Source organism: Crocodylus porosus, unplaced genomic scaffold (assembly GCF_001723895.1).
Source record: "Crocodylus porosus isolate Cpor-Errol unplaced genomic scaffold, CroPor_comp1, whole genome shotgun sequence".
NCBI lineage: Eukaryota > Metazoa > Chordata > Crocodylia > Crocodylidae > Crocodylus > Crocodylus porosus.
In genome coordinates, this window is record NW_017728926.1 from 10,895,820 (window position 1) to 10,901,049 (window position 5,230).

Here is a 5,230-nt window from a genome sequence, read left to right on the forward strand (position 1 = left end):
GCTGGAGATAGGATGAAACCCAGAAGTATAGGAATGACTATCCCTCCCACATAATGATGACAGCTTTGGATATTGTTTCCTGGGGGGACGTGCAATCACCTTCTGAATTTTGCTAAAATTTTTATCGTTTCCCTTCTCTGACTCCACTGAATCCAGGTTTTCTGTTCAGGGTTGGGTGTTCAACCTGATTGTTCACCATTGCTCCTTTGCTCAACTGCTGTCCCTACGTATGATTTAAAAGACATTAGCCCAGTGCTGGATTATGACATGCCAAGGCCCCAAGATATGTTCAGCTTAAAAGGCCCCATATGATAAAAATAATCCACGAAATCAACAAAAATGGACTGTCATGGAATTTTAAGATGAATTATTGTTATTTCTGCACAAATTTATGAACTTAATGTGAATTATAATAAATATTATTGTAGTAATATATATTATAATATATATTATATATGATGTGGATCCATATATATGTATATTTTCGTCATATTAAAATGAAAATGTCCAGGGTTTTTTTTCTTATATAGAGGCCCCTCCTATTTTGAGGCCCTAAGTCAGGGGTGGGCAAAATGTGGCCTGCGGGCCAGACGTGGCTCACCAGGCCACTCTATCTGGCCTGTGGGACCCCTAAAAAATTTAGAGAATTAATATTTATCTGTCCCTGGCTGCCTGTCATGTGGCCCTCGATGGCTTGCCAAAACTCAGTAAGCAGCCCTCCGCCCAAAATAATTGCCAGCCTCTGCCCTAAATTGTACCTTAAGTAGCTTAAGCCTAAATCCGGCACTGCATTAGCCTTCCTGGCAAAATGAGGCTGGGCTTTGGGGCTCTCACTTTACTGAATGACATGGGTGATATTTCTATTGTAAGGCGGTGCAAGAGAGAGCACTGTGGGTGGAGTGGGAAGTGGGTGCATCCCCCACCACATTTCCAAGAGCTGACCTTTGCATTTAGGCTGCAAACAGGTGCACATAGGCAGCAAAGCTTGAGATAAGGCGCCACAAAAATGACTCTTCACGGGATGAAAACGGCAGCTGGAACATACGTGACTTGCAGGCGGCAACGGGTTTTCGTCATCACTCTTCCTCAACAACAGCTGAGACCTGACAGCACGCCAGACACGGTGGCTGGCGTCCGGCGGGGAAGGGAACAGAACATGCTTGGGAGAGGAAACTGCCAGGTTTGATGCCAGCCAAGGTGTCTTGCTGGAAACATGCACAAAGCCACATGCTCCTTAAATCCACCTTGGAGCACAGCAGACGCTGGCATGGGGGGGAGCCACCGGCCCAGCGGCTAGAGAAACCCACCCAGCCTCTGTGTCCCTACCCCATCCCTTTCCTAAAGCTGCAGCAACGATGCATGGCTGGAATCTGCTTCCCACGCAAGCCGTCTTGGGATGTATAGGCATAAACTAGGGATTCTGACCCATGATCCTTTACAATCTCACATCAGGGTGATGAAAAGTGCTCGCATCACGGGACCCCATTGTACCAACACAGAAGATGACGAGCTCTTACATGCAAACACACCCTGCCTTTATCCCTCAAACCCTGAAGTGCCTGCTGTGTCCTTGCCAAACTTCATGGGGGGTTCTGCCTTTGCTAGATAGACTTTCTGTCCGGTACAGCTCTCCAGCTAATTAGACAAATCCTTAAACCAATGAGAACGGGATGCAATACCAACTTCGTTGCGTTTCTTTATTGCAAGGGATTAACTGATGAGGCTCTGAACATTGCCATCTGCAATTATACATTCAGAGGAATAAATAATGTGTAATTATCAGCTTATGGAGATTAGCAAACTTTTCCAGGCTAAAGGATCATTGGCAAGGCTGATGGCAACAACCGCTTGACAGGGGTCCACACTGGCTTTGGACACCTGGGGGCTGTGATGCTGTGGGAATTGGGTCTAGGTATCACGGAGTAATAATAATTAATCACCCTGCTGTTTCTGCGTTGTTAGATGGGACGTTGCTGAAATGCGGCTGGCTGGAACAGGGGAAAAGGCAGAACCCCTCACCGTAGTGGAAGTATTTAACAGACACTGAGGTATGTTTCCATCTCAAATTCTATTTCCGGATTAAATACTGGCAACTGGAGAGCACTGGCTGAGTGGGTACCAGTCCTTTCCCTTGGCCATGGCACCAAGAACTGAACTCTGTGGCAGTCACTCTTCCTTGCTGCAGCTTGAGCCCACTGCTTCTTGTCCTGTCACCTGCCCCAACTGAGACCAGCCCAGCTCCATCCTCTTTGCAGCCCCCCGGCAGGGAGGTGAAGGCTGCTGTTCAATCCCCCTCCATCTTCTCTTCTCCAGACTAAGTCAGCCCAGTTCTCTCAGCCACTGCACATAAATCAAGTGCATAATTTCCAGGGTGATGTTAGATGGTTTCACTACACCACAATTTCTTAGGAAGCTAGGCAGTGTCATTTCCTTCTTGAGAGAGACTTGTGAAATACAATTGAGATTAAGGGCATAGAGCACTGAAACATTTATACCAACGTGCTTGGCATTATATTAGCAAACACAAGTAGGGGAAAGTCAATGCAAACTGCTAAATTAGGGTAACTTCACCCAAAGTGATGGAGAATTACCCCTGGAAGCATGGGTGGGGTGGGGGAGGCAAAAGCTCAACTGGTGGTAATTATACCATTTTAAGGTTTTTTTCTGTCCACATCTGTTTTGGGGGCAGACATTTGCTCAAAGCAGACAGGCTTTTACCTGCTTCCCCACTACCTAATAGCACTAATAGCCTTGGAACAGCTGCATGAAACCAATGCAAATTCCAATTGTATATGTATCCGTTTGGGGATATCCTAATTAAACAGTGTTTTTGTGGGGAGGGACTACCTTTGTTCTGCATTTGTAGAGCTCCTGGTACAGAAAGCTCATCGTCCATGATTAGGATTACTGGGTACTACCATAATAATAGTAATAATGATGATGATGGCATACATTTCCTCCTGTGAATCAGTTCTGCATTGCAGGCAGTTCTACTATCTCATTTTTTCATGCATGTGGACTGCACCTGTACATTTATAGGTGCTGTACGGAGGCGGCTGCTACCTGGAGATTTGGTCAGTAGCAACCCATTTTAGAGGATCCCTGCTTCCAAGGACAAATCCTGGATCATTGATTTCTCTGGCTTCAAGGGACCACTTTCAAATACAGTAGGCTGCAGAGGTAGCTAATGTTGCCCCTTTGTATTTCTCTGCTTAAGCTGCAAAGAGCCATGCAGCACCACATGAAGTGATTCTGGCATTTGGTTGGCGTAGTACAGGGCAGTGCAGCAGTACCCTGGGGTGCCTTGAGATCCTTTCAAGGGTGCTACGGGGTGCTATGCAACATTAGTACTGTTAGGTGTGCAAACCCGATTCAAGAAGACAAAGCCAGAGATTTCAAATAGGAATCCGCACGGTGTCAAAAACAGTCTGACCCGCTGTGGTCTGTCAGCTCTTTGTGACAGAAGAATGGCCCTGTTATTTTTCTGGCATTTTCTGAGGGGTGTCTCGAGTCCACAAAAGGTCGAGAACCACTGGAATAATCACTCTGCCTGCCTGAATCCAGGATCGAATTCAAGTCATGCGGAGAGGCAGTCTGAACAGCTCAGGCTGTATCCAGATCCAGGGGAATGCACTGGGCTGAAAAACAAGCCTGACCAAACCAGCCTCTTTGGGGATTTTGCCAAGTCCAAACCCAGTTCATCCAGTTCAGTGTGCTGGGGGGAAGGGGGGATTAATACTACCTTCTCATGGATGATTGCATCTCAGCAGTCTGTTGACGCATCATGACACAAAGGTCCCAGGAGAAGGTGGAGTGGGTTACAGGAGAAGAAGAGGCATAGGAGAAGAGGTCCAAGTGTCCATTTCCGGAACCCGGGTTTGCATTTGCCGATCTCTCCATGGTCCAAATTCCTCCTCTCACCCCTATCTGGGTGCCTTCCAAGTTTTTAATTAGCAACCTCCGGTGCAAGGTGTAATTACTGACAAATGTTCAGGCCTGAGAGAGTACATGATTTAAAGTTTTAACCACTCGGGTGGTGCGTGGGCAGACAGGAGGTACTGGCAGATGGAGAGGGAACCGGTGGGTGTGTAGCAGGCAGGTAAGGGAGATCACAAGTGGTCACAGTGCCTATTAAAGATCCTCTCTGTACCTGGGAAGAATGACTGCCTTAGCGGGGGGAAAGAAGGGCTTTATGCTTCTGAGAGCAGACTCTGCCCCACTAAAGCTCCTATGACATTAAAGGTCGGTGGCAAGCTACACTCTTTCCTAGGGGTCTCTTGAGACGCTAACAAACATCAGATTGTCTACATTTTTCATTTAAGATTCTGGCTTATGGACTGGAATAGCAGGGATCCATGGGGATGTGTTACTGGGGCAACATGGGGCTCTGGGCTTCACCAACGGGATGGTTTGCAAATGCGTTGCTGCTCTTAGATGAGGGACCCATGCCAAGTGCTGCCCACCAAACTAGTGTCAAAAGGGCTGCTCACTTCTAATGTGGGCAATACAAATCTGCACCAGTGCCTGGCATTTTTCAGCCAAAGATCAAAAATACCAGTTCACAAACAGGAATTCATTTTCCGTCACCCTTTGCGGAAGGTCCTGTACTGACAGATCTGTGTCCAACCCCCTTTTTAAAATGTCTATATGCACGAAAACTTGGGCACCGGACAAGTTTAGGACCCACTGTGATCTTTAAATGTTTGGCTCATTATAAGCTTGCTCCCAAGACTGCTGAAGACCATGGGACCAACCTCCATGGGGCAGCATCAGACTATATGTGGCCAGCAAAGGGCAGAGGTTTTAACCAACTGCAATTACTGAATATCAGACCATTTTCTATGTCGCACTGTCCCAAGACAAATTCATGCAGGCTTTGCCTACATATGGACCCTGTACATGTTGCTTTGATAGTTAAAGCAATGTGCCTCTTCTGGAGGATGCATTTAGCTAGCTATAGAGACGTAGGAATAAGCCATAACAGTGAAAGGGAAGGGGAATAAAATGATAACTGTGCATGGCACCTTGATGCTGATATATTGTGCCTGCACTAGGGGCTGCACCAGTTTAACTGTGCAAAGTGTGTATCTAGAAGAGGCACTGGATCATACCTAGTATCCCACCTCTCATTGCCTATTGAGGTGCCAGTTCGCACCCCTGGTCAGCCCCAAATCTTAGGGTTGCTCTTTACAATTTTCAAACAAGCCCCATTGTGCTTTTTCCCATGCCG